Below are 17,751 nucleotides of genomic sequence, written 5' to 3'. Positions count from 1 at the left end.
TTTTTTTTCATAATTTTTTTTGTTTGTTTCTTATAGTTTTTATTTTTTTTCTCAAAGTTTATTAAAATACAAAAGTCTCCAATTCCGCCCCTCCTCCCAGAACCCTCCCACTCCCCCCACTCCCTCCCCTCCTCCCTCTCCATCCCCAAGAGCAGTCAGGTTCTCCAGCCCAGTGGGTAGTTCAAACTCCTCCCCCCTTCCTCCAAGTCCAGGAAGGTGAGCATCCAAACAGAGTGGATCCCAAAAATCCAGTATATGCAGAGGAAACAAGTCCCAGTGTCATTGTCAATGGCTTTTCAGAAAGACTCCAGGCCAGCCCTATTCAGAGAAACCGGCCTCATTCAGAGGATCTGGCTGGATCACGTGCTCGCTCATTCCCAGACAAGGGGCCTTGGTGAACTCTCATTAGATCAGTCCCCTTTTATCAGTGGGTGGTCGCATCCCTCGCAGTCCTGATTTCCTTTTTCATTTTCTTCCTGCTTCTGCTCCTCATTTGGACCTTTGGGGACTCATTCCGGTGCTCCAATGTGGGTCTCCGTCTGTATCGCCATCCATTGTCGGATGAAGGTTCCCTCTGATCTTGCCTTCCTTGCTCACGTTCTCTTTCCTTCTGCTTCTCGAAGTTAAGTCCAGTGTTCCAAAGTGGGTCTCCGTCTCCATCTCCATCCATCGCCAGATGAAGGATCTATGGTGATATGCAAAATATTCATCAGTATGGTTATGGGCCAAGACCAGTTCAGGCACCCTCTCCTCTGTCCAGAGAACATTCTGGGGATCTCTCCTTGGACCTGGGATCCCATTTATAATCAGGTCTCTAGTAAACCCTAAACTGACTCCCTTAGTTGAGATATATTCTTCCCTGATCCCATATCTATCCTTCCTCCCTCCCCCCTCCCAGTCCCCCAGCATTCCCCATTCCTCCCCTGCTCCCTTCTCTCTAACCCTTTCCCCTTCCCACGACCCTCCCTCCCCTCAATGCACCCGAGGTTACCTGGGACTCTTGTCTATTTCTAATCTCCAGGAAAGGTAAACCTATCAGACTTACATCATAAATGTTTTGTAAAGCAAGAGTCAAGAATGCTGACCATGGCTTTCAATTTAGCACTTGGGAAACAGGTATGTGGGTCTCCATGGGTCCGAGGCCAGCTTGGCCCACATAGTGAGTTCTAGGCCACCAGGGCTACAAGAACTTGGAAGGAGGGGTAGTTGGGTCTCTGTGGGTCTGAGGCCACCTTGGTTCACATAATGAGTTCTAGGCAGTCAAGGCTACATAGTAAAATTCTGCCTCAATAAAATAAAAATAAAAATTTAAGGATGACATACATCATGGTAAATATTATGGTTTCATGAATAAATTTTTATCTATCATGATATTAAAGTGTTATATTGCATGTGCTAATAGGACTTTATTAGAGGTGTGGTTAAAGCAATCAGACTGATCTAACTAGGACTTTCCATCAGCGCACTGTTTCTTCTTTTTAAAGGCTGACTAGAGAAAAAAAGCAGAACCAATCAGTTCAGCCTGGGTAGAAAACGAATCTTTGGGTGGAGAAATTATTTGGAACCCCTAGACCAAAAGACTGGTTATCTGCAAATCCCATTTTTAAATTCGTTTCATAATTGCACAAAACAAACATGTTAGACAAACCTGACATTATTATAAATTTAGACATTTTACTTTGCTTACAAGTAAACATTTTTTCCCCAGAGAATATAGTGATGCCATCAACTAATAAAACACAATTGAGGAATTTTAAATTTCACTTCAGTGGGGGAATTGTTGCTATGATTTCATGAAAGGAAGCGCTTCAACATGTGACCGTCATAAGTGGGTCTACAGGGTGTTGCGCTGTAGGCAATAAGATGCAGAGAGAAGAACAAACTCTCAGAGGCTGTGCACAGGTGTACAGGGAAGCTCCCTACTTGAAGGGAAGGAAAACGTGGTTGTTGGACCTGGAGGAAAGTGGGAATGAAGAGTTATTCACCAGTGAACCTAAGGGTTCTCTTATTCAGGATGAGTATATTCTAGAGATCTGCTGTTCATCATGGTGCCTAAAATTTAAAAGAAATTTCAGACATTTTTATTCCAATAGAAACATAGCTATGTAAAACTATTTTTAAATTTGGAACAAAATATTGTAGAAGAGACAGTGCTGTGAAGGCACAAGTCACGTATTTGAGAACTTAAGCAAAATATGAGTATCCTTAATTTAAATAACTGTTAGTCTATAAATTTATTAAATGTTACTCATTGATCTTTATTATATCAAGAAGAGCTGTTGTACATTGACACACCAAATGCTAATATTTATTTTAATTATAGATCATAAAATTATAATCTCTTAAAGATTATCTGGAAACATATCTTTACTTCATACATCTTTCTTTGAAAATTTCTAGGAGTAAAGTGCTTTCTTCCATGTTTCTAATTATACTTCTGAAGTTTGCTGTCCGGGTCCCTGCCTGTGAACTGTCCAGCAATGTGTATGCTAATGCCCAACCACCAGCTAGCATGAACATGTTTGATATGACTTAAAAATAACTTTGCTACTTCAAATCATTTGTCTTTGGCTACACTTCTGTGCAAAACTCTCCCAGTCAGTAAATTTAAGTTCCCTATTTTAAACACAAAGAGTGCTGGTTGTGTATGTGCACACTCTCCTCAATTTTCTACTCAGAATCTTTCCCCTACTTTGTGAAAATTCTTCAGAACCAAACAAAAATTGGCTTTACTGGGAAGCATTCCTAGGCAGTTGTGAGCCCCCTAAAGTATTTTTTGTTTGTTTGTTTGGTTGGTTGGTTTCATGCCACGTTGCAATTTTTCCTTTTGTGTGAGTCTATTTGAGTGACACAGGCAAAGGCAGAAGATTTTCTCAAGCACATCATGCTCACAACACACTGTAAAACTAATAGTCATTCAGTAAGTCTATCTTCAGACTCCTTGGTGAGCAAGTATTAGCGGATATCATTTAGTAATTATCAAAGAGGGATGAGGCTTCCTGATAGAGGGGTGGGATCTTCATTACGTAGCTCCATAGCCAGTATTATTTTCAACATGCAGGCTCAATAAGTTCCAGGAATGTCTCTCCTTACAACTTCACTAGGAATCTTCATGTCCTGTGATGTTTGCAACATACGGAGCTTAATATCCTAAAATGAGCGGTGTTTACAGTGATGGGTTCACTGGAGTTTTCCCATTTCTGCTTAATTTCCACTAACAGTAATTTTGCTTAAAATGCCATTTTTATCTTTTTATTCCAGTTAAAAATTTTGGAATATACCTATTATGGAGAAGTTAATCTAAATCTTATCAACTGTAGGCACAAATTTCATTCTGTCTTCATCACTCCCCTGCAGTACTCCTGCATATAATTAGAACTTCCATGTTTTCTGACCATTTTCTGTACATTGACATTGAAATCTCAGACATGTGTTCTGTCACCTTTAACTTAGACTTTTTTTTGTTTTCCCACAGCATTTTTGACTGGTAAACTATTTTGGCTCTTATTACATAATGGATTATTAGGAGTAATTACATCACATGTATGACATGCTATTCATGATGTTTTTCAGCTGTACACACATATGTATACATGTATGGGGAGGAGAGAGAAAGAGGGAGAGAGGGAGGGAGAGACAGACAGAGACAGAGAGACTTTGTTTATAAACCTTTGTTTATATAGTTTTGCATCTGACTACATATATACTCTATGTGAGGGAATTCTTGCCAGTTGCTGTACACCTAGGCAGGACCCCATGACTGTGACTATTATAGACCCTTAGTGCAGTGGGTGCCTAGCGATGTTTTGCTAAACAGACATGTTTTCAGACGTCCCCTAAATATTTATATTTATACCCATAAATTTGTGCTGTCAAACTTGATCAAAGAAACTTTTTATTGTATGGGTCATGATTAATTCATTGATCTTCAACTGTTCAAAATATTGTGAACAAATTGCTAAGCAATAGATGGGGCATCTAGATTGGCGCCCTATGCCCAGTGTTCACAGAGCACAGTGCAAGAGAAGATGGGAGGAACATAAGCCCTGAACAATGGGAAGAAGTGCTATGAATGCTGTCACTGGGACATGGCGTGGATGCTGCTCACAGGAAGTCACAGTAGGTGTTGTTATGCATTAGACACAGGCAAGATCGTGTGGGAGGATCTGTCTAGGCCCCACTAACTAGTGAAGGAGATATTGCCACTGGTTGACTTCTGGGGACGAGAGAGTTATTTGTCCACTGGTGGGCTGTCCACTCTACAGTGGGTCAGCTCATACTCATGTGCACATAGCCCTAATTGAGTGAGTAATTTAAAAAATTAAAGGATGTGAGATTGGGAGGGAGATGTTTTGGGAGATGGATGGAGCGTATTGAGGAGAAAAAGTAGGGGCAGATATGACCAAAATTCTTTGAATTTATATCTGAAAATTTCAATCATGGAGTTAAAGAAGAAAATTACAAGAGAAAAGAGGAGGGGCATCAAGCAGCATTTAATAAAGAAAGGGTTTGGTGATGAAGAATTTAGAAACAGATTTGTTTCTTCAACCTGTCTACCTACAAAAATAATCTGCAGATGTAAAATGTCAGAGAAAGACATTTCACGAGTTTTATTCCAACATTGTGGCTGAATGTATCTTAACAATACTCACAGTTTAGGAGGTCTTTGTACAGCAAGGCAGTTGTATACCCATCCCAGTACACCTCGCAGATTTGACTCAGTGTGTCTTGGATGTTAGTAAGCCAATGGATGTTACTGACTTGATTGTTCTGGTCCATTACATAGCAACTAATTGGCACCTTTTCCTTTTTTAATACAAAATTTTCTAAGGCAAATTTGCTCTAGTATTCTTTAGCATGGCTTTCTTTGTAAGTGTGCCCCTGAGAGTTGATCAAACCCCTTAAACTACAGCTTGATGCTTATTACTGTAAAATTTAAGGGGAAATTGCTCTGTTTCCTTAAATACATCATTTTATGCACTGAATTTTCTTTCCTGGAGCTCCGATTTCACATAAGGTCAGCTGCTCGAAAGCGCCTGTCGGTGTAACACTGCTTCTCTGGTCATCTGTCTCTGGATTGATTTTCCTGGACTTCACTTTGAAAGTATATAAAGAATCCTCTTCAACTAGACTGATTTTGGTTCTCTATGTCAGATTGACTTTGATGCTTCCACAGTCGATCCATCTTGCCTATGTCTATATAACTTGGAATACTCAGACTCCTACTCACTTGGTTTATAGTTTTCATCTTCTTCAATAATAAGTCATTGCCTATTAAATATATTTGTAAACATGTCTGCAGAGAAAATACCCACACAGATTTGTTCATGCTTATGCATTCAAATATTGTCTTTTCTTTTAACTGCCTGTCAGATTCTTCTGGTTTTTATCTTTGATAGAGAAGCTTCTCAGTAGTTTTCCTTACATACACGACATTGATTATATAGTATAATTCAATAGACTACATTGTGCATGAAATAGTAACTAATAATAACTATAATATGTAAAATAAAATACAATGTATTGGAGCATAAAGTCAACTGGTTTTGTTCATTTTTCAAAATGTATAAGTGCTGTTCCCTATATGGCCCTTTGGTGAGAATGTCAACATTCAGAGTTCTCTTAAAGTGAAGCTGAGCTGGGCAGTAGTCATTAGTAGTTATTCCCTCTGTGGCTGCATCAGGTCGGAAAGGTAGAAGGCCATTTGAGGCAACAGGTCTGAAAGAAGTCTAAACGTAAGTATGCATTAAAGAAGGTTAAAATACAAGCTACATAATTGTGGTGGTTTGAATGAGAATGAAGCCCATAGGCTCAAATATTTGCATATGCAGTCCCTGGTTGGTAAACTGTTGGGAGTATTTGGAAGTGTGGCCTTGTTGGAGTATGTGAAGCCTTGTTGGAGGAGCTGTATCACTGGGGACAGACTATGAAGTTTCTAAAGCTTACACCAGGACAAGAGTCTCTCTGTCTCCCTGTTGACTGGGGATCAGACTGTAAAGCTCTCAGGTACTGAACCAATACAAGGCCTGTCTGTTTCCTGCCATGAAGGCAATTTACTAACCCTCTGAATTTCTAATGAAGTCTTCATTTTAATGCTTTCTCTTATAAGGTTTGTTTGGTCAAGAATATCTTCAGAACAATAGAAGAGTAACCAAGACAAGAACCAAATGATGGTTTTAAGAAAAGGAAATGAACAAATATCACTATAATATAAAAATAGTTGACCAGGGCTGAAGTCGGTAAGCTAAAAATGAGAGATACACATTTTCTCTTGATAATTTGGCTGTTATTTTCTTGTAGAAAACTATCAATGAGGATGATATATACTGTCTTATACATTATAAAATACAGAATTATGGAGATGAGAACATAAAATATATAGTAAATTAGCAGGCTTACCCATATGGAAAGCCAAAAAAGAATATTATGGTCCTAAGTCTGAGGGCTGTAAACTTGGGCTGAATATCTATGCTTTAGTCTGGGTTAGAAGTTCTTTTTATTTTTTTAAGTGAAGACTTTTTTTCTGTCAAAGGCTCAATTTAACCCATGGTATGGGATCTAATTAGCTTTCACTAAAGACAATTAGCTGCAGTTACTAATTGTCTCTGAAGAACACTGTTATAGCAACATCTAGACTATCATTGGACCAGACAACTACTCTTGTAATCTGGAACCATGAAGCCACAGAGTCCATCTGAACAGTCAGGAGTCACATCCAGCAAGATAGAAATGTGAGGAATTTGTGACTTTTTTATGCTATCACAAACATAGTATAAAGTTTGTAACAAGGATGATTTGGTACAGTGGGGCATCATGAGGCCCGCCCACAGCACTGTGGTGCATGAACGAGCACCACAATGTCACCGCTCAGCACTGAGATAGCACAAGCTGGCAGTGTGATCTCACACTTTAGTTTTGTGATGCCACAATTTAGAATTGTGTTGTCACAGCTCAGTATTGACATGGCATAGTGGAACACTGTGGTATCAGAATGGGGCATTAATCATAAAGCAAATTGTACTGTCATGGCACAATGAGTCATTGTAATGTTACTATTCTCATTGTGATGTACACTAATCCATGATAATGTCACAATTCACCATTACTTTTAGAAAATTTTAACCTAGTTGTTTTCTCTCGAGAATTTATATGTACATAATGAAATATGATCATACTTATTCCCCATTTTTTTCAGTTTTTTCTATATCACCTTTAATAAGTTTCCCACCCAATCTTATCTTTTGTTTGTTTATATATTATATGATAAACAAAGTCCATTAATAGTGTCAGAAAATGTGCACACATGTGACACCTGCCATTGGACCGTGGGATTTCTCCCCATTTTTCTCCTGGTCATGATATTTAATGATATATAATTAGTAATTCATAAACATATCATGATTGATAAAAACCCAGAGACAGATATTGGGGTTCAACTTGCAGACCAGAAAAGCAAAGCAGACAGCTACTGGCTCTTACCTCTACTTCAGTCTAAAAATGGCGATCCTGTCTCCAGGAATCCTCAGAAGAGTTAGACAATAGAAAGTCTATTTATGGCACCTCTCTTTCATCCCATGTTCCTGAGGTCTTTCCTGCTTTAGCCTTTCTCCCTTCAGTAATCAACCCCCCTGGTTTCATATTACCTACTACATACTCTGCCCCTTCCTTAAGGTACCCCACCACAGTCTCTTAAGGTACCCCAACTACAGCCTCTTTCAAGTTCCCTGGCTGCTACTTGTGTTCCAAGTTAAACACACAAAATGAAAGATTTGAAGAAAAGATGCACATATGAAAGAAAATATGGAATTTGTCTTTCTGGGCCTTAGTAACATTTTCCCACCCAGAAAACTGGCCATCATATGAAGAAGTGAGGGATACACACACATGAAATTGTCAAAGAAAAAAATCGATAAAAGTGATATCAAACAGTGAAGCACATGATTAAATCACATTACTTAACTTGTTTTGTGTTTCTCGTTGTATATTTTATTACATTCTTACAAATTGTTTAATTTGAAATTTTTCTTTATGGAATAATTAAAAATTATGATGGCATGCATTCTTTCAGCGATATTTGTGATTTTCCACAACACTAGTACCCACTATTACTCATTTTTGTATAGCATGTGCAGCAGAAGTAATTGTTGATTCCTTCTTAGTAATCTTTGGTTACTTATTTAGAACAATGGAGAATTGTTCTAAGCCTTGATTGACAATCTTATGACTGTGTGAATTTTCTTAACCTCCTTAGGCTTGAACTTTATGACTACCAAATGTTTTCATTTCCATATTAAGATAAACATCCTCCCAAGGTTTAATTTCTGTAAAGATCAAGAACAACTAGATTGATTTTTAAAGGTATAATGGACTTTTCTTCCTCATTTGCAATTGCACAACAAGAAATACTCTGAGTATTACAAATAGTTGGAAAGAAAGTATTCTTCTGAAGCATGTGTAAGTATTTGCCTTCTACCTAAAATCCTCAAAAAAGAGTTAGAAAAAGTTTATTTTCCTAAAGTGTAGAATAGAATAACAATTATATCTAGTATTCAGTTTTATGTTTATCAAAATTATATGGTGACAAAATTGCAGTCTTCCTCACAGTTGTGTCATGAATTCCTTCTCGTTATATAATCAGAGTCATTAAAAGTAATATTTTTCTTAATCATGAAAGGCATCCTCTATAATTATTTCTTCACTAAGATACATTGTTTTTAGTACTATCTATATAAATAGAAACAGTAGCCATTTTAAAATGTCTTTATTTTTTAAATAATTGATTTTCAAACACTTTTAAAAATGTTGAAAGTCAACCAGATACCTCAAAACTACTTTTGCATATAACTGGTGGTAATATCAAGAAGTTAACAAATTGCTTATGTTTGAGAAAACACAATTTTCATCAACACAAGACTTTCTAGTAGATGTCTCGAGAGATAGAGTCTCATTATAACTGAATCAATATTGCAACATCTATTAGAAAAATGTTGCTGACATTCTTTTCAAAAACAAGGTCTAATGCAAACCAGGCAGGCCTCATCCTCTCCATCCTAAGTGTAACTCTGAACATCATGTCCTCCAACCTCAGTCTTCTGAGTGTTTGGAATTACAGAGGTAGGTGTGTGTCACCAAAACTAATTAATGAGATGTTCCAGATTAACGTAGGGTTTTCTGTACACTGGACCAGCGCTCTACCCAGGTAGCTGTGTTTTAGGCTTTACTGGTTCTTAAATGCATGTTTCTACAATGACAAAACTTAATTTTTCCCCTTGAGTCTTTTTTAAACATTGAATTAACAATGATGAAGAACGCTGGGACAGATGGCTGTCAGCACAAAACATTCTTCCTGAGATTGCATTTCCTGGTTCCAAGGTTCTGATTTTGATTGTATATATTATTTTTTAAGTTATGAGGTTATAGTAAATACATCATTCCCCCTTCCCTTTCTTTTGTCCAAACCTCCTATATACTCCTCCTTGCCTTCTTTCAAATTCATGTCTCTTCTTTCATTAATAATTCTTGCATGCATATACATATAGTTATAGACATATATATTCCTAAATACAAGCTACTCAGTATGTATACGGTTACTTGTGTGAATGTTTTCCGAGTTGATCATTGGGTATCGGATAACCAGTTGGTCTGTTAGTCTTCACTGGATTAGTCTATTTTTCCCTCTCCCAGAATTCCTTAGTTGCCTATAGTTCTTTGCGTAGAGTCAAAACCTTGTTGCTTTGCCCCTATTCAATTTTGCCATGCCTAGCATTATACTTACTTGTTCAGCTCATATTAGGGCAGTCGTGATAAGACTTTATGTGTGTTATCTTCTGACATTATTGAGAGACATAATTTCAGAGCAAACTCTCTGATCATTTGGCTTTACAATCTTATGACTCCCGTTTCCATAACGTTCCTATACATATTCTTCATATATCCCTCTCCAATTCATCTATATTGATGCTGTTTATTTTAAATAAACAGAAATTGAATCTCATTTTAATAAACCTTATGCTAATGAGATTCTAAGATAAGCAAGCACATGAATACTGTTAAAATATATTTTTTATTAAGATAGTAACTGTTTGAAATCATTTGGTATTAATGCTATTTTCCAGGGAGTGGACAAGCAGGCATGCACTCAGTCAATATTTATTGCTCAGACATTTATATTTCCTCTCCTCTTTGCATCACCACCATAATTCCTGTTTTTCTGGCCTGGCCTGTAAAGTTAATTAGGGACACACCTGCCGCTGCCCTGTGCTGAATTGTCTGCATAATTAAAAATTTTGGAGCACCAGCTTCCTGAAATCCCCTACTTAGCTTTTGTATCATCACAGTCTCTGGATTTTATTTTTGCTTCCTTATTCTCGATTATTTCTTCTTTTACATTTAAAAAACCATTTCTTTAGTGTCTCTCTGTGTGCAAGCTTCAACTCAACACTGAAAAAAAAGCTGCTGAAGTCTGGCTAATGTCAGGGTGGCCCTGAATGAAGGCCTTCATTGCTTGAAGCTGTGAAATTGAAGCCTCTATTGCCTTTGAGACCCCCAAGATATTAGAGATGCCAGAGTTGTGGGACATCTGCCAAGGAGGGATGCTAAGAGGGAGTGGAACCAGCCCCAGAAAAAGAAGTGTGTTGCAGGCAACAAAGCTGAATGGAGTTGGAAATCTGAAGAATGTTTTGACATCAGACATGGAGATGCAGTTTGGAGTTTGCCCAGCTTGTTTTTGGTCTTGCGTTAGTCCTTTATTTCTTCACTGGGCTCCCTTCCCTACATTTTGGAAGGGCAGTGTATATCATGTGCCATTATAGGTTGAAAATATGTGATCTGAGTTTTGATTTTGATTTTATATGAGATTACTCATATAAATCTGTTAGCAGATTGCCATGCATCTCGGAAGAGACTTTGGACTTTGAAACAAGTTATAGAGTTTTATAGACTATGGAAATTTTTGGAGTTGAACTGAATGCATTATTTTGCATTATGATAAGGGTGGAAGCCTCTGGGGGCCAGGAAATGAAATGTGATCCTTTCAAAGAAAAGGCCCTCAAAGAGAGTGGCACTATTAGAAGGTGTGGAATTGATGGTGTGTCACTGTCAGAAAGACAAACATGGTATGTACTCATTCACAAGTGGATATTATACATTAAGTAAATAGTAATCACACTACAATCCACAGACCCAGACAGGTTAGATAAAGAGGAAAAAGATGTGGTCTGGGTGGGAGAACACATGGATAGCCTTAGAAAAGGGAAATATAATAATTTTTTTTTAAGGTGGAGTTGGGGTGGGTGGGTATGGAAAAGGGAGGGATCAGGTTGGGGGAAGATGGAATGAAGGGAGAGTATGGGAAGATATGACTGAACCTAGGGGTTGGGGGAGCTTGGGGTCTAGTATGGAAATCCAGTGCAGAGGAAACTTCCTGTATCTATGAAGGCCATTCTAGTGAGGACTCCTGGTAATGGAGGTTATGGAGTCTGAGATGGCCAGTTCCTGTAACCAGGCAAGACTTCCAGTGATTAGACTGGGTTGCTTTTGATTTACTTGGTCAAGGGTGTCCTATGGAGATACCCCTACCACCCCAAACAACTCATTTTGATGCTAGGACAGAGAGTTGCTTTCAACAAACTTACAGTGGGGCCCCATTGTTAAGGACAAGATCCACACAGCACATTGAACATTGGGTGGTTGAGCTGGTGCCTTCAATGGAGCCGTCACCCCTTTGTTCTAGTCTCTTTGGTGCAGGAAATCACTCTTCAGGCGACTGAAAGAGAAACATGGACATCAACCCAGCCACAAAACCTTTGACCTACAATCTGTCCTATCTGCAAGATGTGCTGGAGAAGTGTTGGCTCAGAACTTATGGGAGGGGCCAACAGATATCTGATTTTTTTAGATGTCCATGCCATGAGTAATGAAGCCCATGGCCTACATTACCTGCATAGCCAGGAACTGGAGGCTGGATAGCCCAGAGAATTAGGGTAGAACCAAACATGACTGACTAAAATAAATAAAGGAAGGAGAGAAGGAAGACCAATGAAATGATTCTTATTGATACTCTGCTGTACTCATAGACCAGTTCCTTGCGAAGTCATCATCAGAGATGCTTCCTCTGGCAGCAGGTGGGAGCAATTGTGGAAATCCATAACTAGACATTATGCTGAAAAAATCTCTGAATTGGCAGTCTTCATTGGTACCTTCCTCTCGGAGATCAGTGAATCCTGTGGACCAGGGGGTAGAAATACTTTAGGACTCAAAGAATAACTGGATAAACAGCTCGTTTAATCAACTAACCTGGGTGCACATGGGTTCACAGAGACTGAATCAACAAGCGTGGGTTCTTCAGGGATCTGCACCTGGTTCTCTTCATATATGTTATGGCTGTTAGCTTCATAATTTTTGGGGCTTCTAACTGTGGGAGTATGTGTATCTTGACTCTTTTGACTGCTCTTGGGACTCTTTTCCTCCACTTGGATTGTCTTGCCCAATTTCAGGGTGAGGGCCTTTGCCTCGCCTTATTGTGTTTTGTTTTGTCTCGTTTGGGTATTGTCTCTTGGAGGTCAGTTCTCTTTTGAAGGGAGATGGAGGAGGAGAGGATATGAGGGAAAGAGGAGATGGGCTGAAGCTGGGGGGGGAATGGAGGTAGGGTAAATTGAGGTTTGGATGTATTGTAGGAGAGAATAAACTATTTTTGATAATAATAAAAAAAGAAAAGTGTTATGATTGAAAACAATTCAGTTGACTGTCTAAATAACTAAATTCATCTTTATATCAAGGTCATTTGTGATCAGGAGAAAAGACAAACATGAGTGTAAAATAGGTGCATTTTTTTCCACGATAGCATTTTTGTTATTGTAAAAATTTCCTGTGAAATTTTGTCATGCTAAAAGACAGAAAAGTTGTGCTGCAGAAAATCACCTCAAATATATTCATCTTGCTCTCCAGTGCCACCAGCTGCTGTAAGGAGTGTTGGAGTATGATTTAAGAAATACGCAGAGACAGATATTGGGGTTTAACTTGAAGACCAGAAAAACAAAGCAGCCAGCCACTGGCTCTTACCTCAACCTCACTTCAAAAATGGTTATTCTACCTCCAGGAAACCTCAGAATGAGTCTGAGACTGAGTTGTCTCCTCCTGTTTTTTCATCCTCTCTAATTCTGCAATTAAAGGTGTGCACCACTACTGCCTGGTTTCTAGGGCAAGCTAGTGTGTCTACTGGGGTTAAAGGTGTGTGTCACCACTGCCTGGTCTGTAAGGCTGACCAGTGTGGCTGTTTTACTTTTTCAATTCCTAGGCAAGCTTTATTTATTAAAATACAAATGAAATGCCACTACAGGGGGCAATCATGTAAGGAGGAGCAATCAACCTCATTGGTTTATGTGTACCCCCATCTCTCTCTCTCTCTGTGTGTGTGTGTGTGTGTGTGCATGTGTGTGTACTGGCAGAGGTCAGGAGAAGGTGTACTTCCTAGATTTGGAGATACATCTGTGGTGTGGGAGAATTGTCTGTATTCTGTCAATCATGTTTCAAATAAATGCTGATTTGCCAGGCAGGAAGTATAGGCAGGGAAAACCAGAGAGGAAGTAGAAATGATGCAATGAAAACAGGAGAATTCTGGGAAGGAGGAAGCTGATTCCTCCCACTCCTGCCCAGATCACCGAAGCAGCAGGATGTGATCTGCCCCACCGAAAAGGGTACTGAGCCACATGGCTAACATAGATCAGGATAATGGGTTAATATAAGCTATAAAAAATAATAAGAAGCCTGACCTAATGGGCCAATCAGCTTTATAACTTATAGAGATCTCTGTGTTATTTTCTTTGGGGCTAAACAGCTGTGGGAACCAGGCAAGACAGAAAACACAAACTAGCAGGCCCCCTCATGTTACACATGTGGTTGTGAAACTCCTGACTAGGGTGCTGGGAACTGAATTAAGCTCCTCAGGAAGAGCAGCAAGTGACTTTAACTATAGAATCATCTCTCAAGCTGCCCCAAGAGTATCAACCTTAAACCCTCAGTTGATGCTTTCCAGCTGGTTTATTAGTCCTGCCTGAAATCATATGACCATGAAACAAATTTGCCTTAGTTTTGACTAGTGTTACCTATTTTGTGTCGAGTTTAAAAAGCAGAGACTTGTCAGGCTGGGTAGCTCACTCTTGTCTTCCCAGTACATAGAGAGACTGAGGCTGGACGATTCGGCTTTCTAGACCTGCTGGGGCTACACAGAATCCTGTTCTACTAAAAAACAGGGGTAGGGTAATTAATAAAATGAGGCAGGAAATTAGGATAATAGCCACAAGAAAGCAGAGACTCATTAACAATGAAGGTTATAAAGCAATAAAATTTACTATAAAATTGATGAATTATAGGAATGTGATAAAGCAGGTAACAAGATGACGGTGTTAATTGCAGGGGCCAGTCAATGCCATTGCTTTAAAAACATAGATGAAAGTTCAACAGTGGTGGTATATGTCTTTAATCCCAGCTTTCAGGAGGCAGAGGGAGAGGCAGGTGGGTCTCTGTGTGTTGAAGGCCAGCCTAGTCTATAGAATGAATTCCAGGACTGGCTCAATAGCTACTGTGTACACTATCTCAAAAAACAAAACTAAAACAAAAACAACCCCCCCCAAAACAAACCAAACCAAAACAAAACAAAAAACTAAAACGAAACACACACACACACACACACACACACACACACACACACACAACCACTGATGACTTCAACTGGTTGCACCTCTGTTGAGCATTGCTTGTTAGACAGATGCAATACTCCACTTTCCTCAGACTTTAAGAGAACAGTATGTGACCAGGTTGATGTCTGATAGAACTAGAGTTTGGTCACCACCTGCTGAGCTACTACTGCTCCCACAAATGGGATTTATGTTTAATGGGGCTGAAAAATTTCTGCTTGGTGTTTACCTTTCAGTGATAATGTCAGTATGATAGCAAGTAGGATTTAATTATACTTTAAATACAGCCCATTTTGCTGGGCCATGCGGTGGTGCAGGTCTGTAATCTTTGCTGCTGGGGAGTGCAGGTGGGAGGGGGCAGATTTCAGTCCTCTCTGGGCTAGAGAGCAAGTTCAAGTTCAGCCTGGGTAGTAAGCAGAGGGCTGGGATAGAGCCCAGCTGTGGGCATTTGTCGGACATTGAGCTCAATCTCCCGGGATTCAGACAAAGCACAAGTTCTCATCATTTGCTTGTTATTGTCAACCGGAATGATGGGCAGAGGATGTTGTGCATTCCCTGCTGCAAAGAACTAAATACAAAGAGGTCATCCTAGCACACTGAACAGCATGCTACTCAAGAAGACTTCTCTCGCACAAGCTTTGTTAAAGGGTCCTGACACATATGCATCTGTCAGATTTTCATTCGGTTTGTTTGAGTTGCTGATAAGATAAAACTATTGATTTTGCTTGTGTTTACTATTCTGTAAAATCCAATTAGAGTCTAATTTCTCTTCCTAGAGACTTTCATGAATACATGTTTTGACACTGATTGACTGTAGGAGGAGGCTGCTTTTTGGTTCCTGGCTGCTCAGCCCCCAGATAATCACACAGAAACTGTATAAATTAAATTACTGTTTGGCTCATTAGCTCAAGCTTCTTATTGTCTAACTCTTACATATTAATGTAACCCATTTATATTAATCTGTGTATTACCACGTAGCTGTGGCTTACCGGTTAAATTTCTGTTTGGTTCCAGTGGGGGTACATGGTTTCTCTCTGACTCCACCTCCCTCCTCCCAGCATTCAGTTTAGTTTTCCCCATCTAGCTTTGCTATAGGCCCAAAGCAGTTCCTTTATTAACCAATGATATTCACAGCATACAGAAGGGAATCCCACATCAATTAACATGGGTGCAGAGCCCTATGTATGCCTGTGAGAATAAACATACTTTTAAATATGGAGCCTTTAGCACATTTGTGGACAAGGGAACAATGACATGGGTACAGAGATGCATGTCTGTGTGTATAAGCTTACCTTGTACATGGGGATCCCTGAGGACTTTTTTGGACATGAATTGACACAGGCACACAACCCCATACACGTTTGTTTGCATAAATACACTTTGTACATATGGAGTGATGAGCACACTTGTGGGGAGAACTGACCTGGGTGCAGTGCTTTATGTGTGCTTGTGTCTGTAACCCAGTGACACTTTTGTTCAAAATGCTGGCTTATTATAGCAATGGATCTTTAAAATTTGTGATGGTTCAATGTCTTTAATAAACAGTTAATATCCGTTCTCCCGAGCCAAGTCCAATAGCCTAAGCTAGTCAAAATTCATCATTTTTAATACTCAGAATTCCCATGGTAGAACAGTGATATTTCTCTTATAAAAATTCTGCCTTTGGGGCCTCAAGTTTTTCAGTTTTAAATAAGACAGAATTGATTTTGCTGCAGCAGCCTAGGTTTTTTTTTTTTTTATTTGTGTGTGTGTGTGTGTGTGTGTGTACACCTATGTTAAGATAGGTTCTTTTTTTTTAATTAAATGTCAAATCCAGCTTGGCACTGGAGATGCAGGGTGTGCTTGATGTTTGAGGAAAGCTGTCAGCCTGTCTCTCCATGTCAAATTGCCAGCTGCCTGGCCGTAATTAGTTTGGGCTAAGGGCTCACTGTTTGGCTGAACTTCATATCGCAAATGGTTCAACACTGTGTGACTTGGGGGGAAAATGGGAGACAACCTATTTGTCTTTGGGAGATTGAATTTTATACCTTTAATTATTTAAGGTTATTTTAGGAACTTTTCTTCTAGTTGCAAGAATAAATCAGAAACAACATAAAAATAAGTCAGAGTAAGGCAAGAAAAAGGGAAGTTGAAATCCTGTTAAAGAGCAATTCTTGTGAATCATGGAATCTGTTACTATCATTAAAAAGGAGATTCTAATTCAATTTCCCATGTGTTTTTTAATTAATTAAAATTGTTTTCTTTTTCCATCTTAAAAATCCAAGTTAGAAAGTAAATTGTTAGCCAAGGTGCCTGCCCCTGTCTTAATTCTTTAGAACCTAACTCTCTAAGAGGATGATTTCTTTGAAAGATGACACAGTCTTCTAACAAATTAGAAGCCAACAGCTATTATCCACATAATCAAAGCTTCCGGCTTTTCATAAAATTCAATTAACCAAAAGAAAAAGGATGAGGCACTTTTTTTACTTAGAAAACCAAGAAAGAGTGAATACTTACAGTGTGGGGACAGCTATGGAAAATAGAAGAAATCACTGAAGGAGCACCCAGGGGCCCAGGGATGACAGGGACGCTGGCCTCAGGAGCAGCAGTGCCACCTTGGCAGGACTGGTCACTGCTTTCTATGCTTGAGCCCTTTATTTGTTTATTTTTGTTCTGTTGTTTGGAGAGAAATGCCAACATCTTTTTCCTGTAGAATTTGCTTTGTTTACTTTTTTTCTTTGTGATTTCAACCTTTCTGTTTTTTTCCATTTTTAAAATGTAAATTAGGGGGTTAAAAATACTGCCTGGCAATATTTTGTTTTTACTAAAACATTAACCCACTTACATGTTAAATAATCACTAATGTGTTTATATTTTGTTACCTATTTTTTTCAGGTTCTGTCTCTTTCCTCCTCTTCTGCCCTACATTGATTGTTTTACTTTTTCTATTATTTTTCCCCCTCCTATGCTGGAACATATGTGTCTGCTTTAGATGTTTGTAGAAAACTACCATGCAAATATTAAACTTGTAATATTCTAGAGTGAATGTATTACTTAATACTTCTCTAGGAAAATATCA

Source organism: Myodes glareolus, chromosome 17 (genome assembly GCF_982192425.1).
Source record: "Myodes glareolus chromosome 17, mMyoGla1.1, whole genome shotgun sequence".
In the NCBI taxonomy this organism is placed as follows: Eukaryota; Metazoa; Chordata; class Mammalia; order Rodentia; family Cricetidae; genus Myodes; species Myodes glareolus.
Note: the sequence above shows the minus strand (reverse complement) of the source record.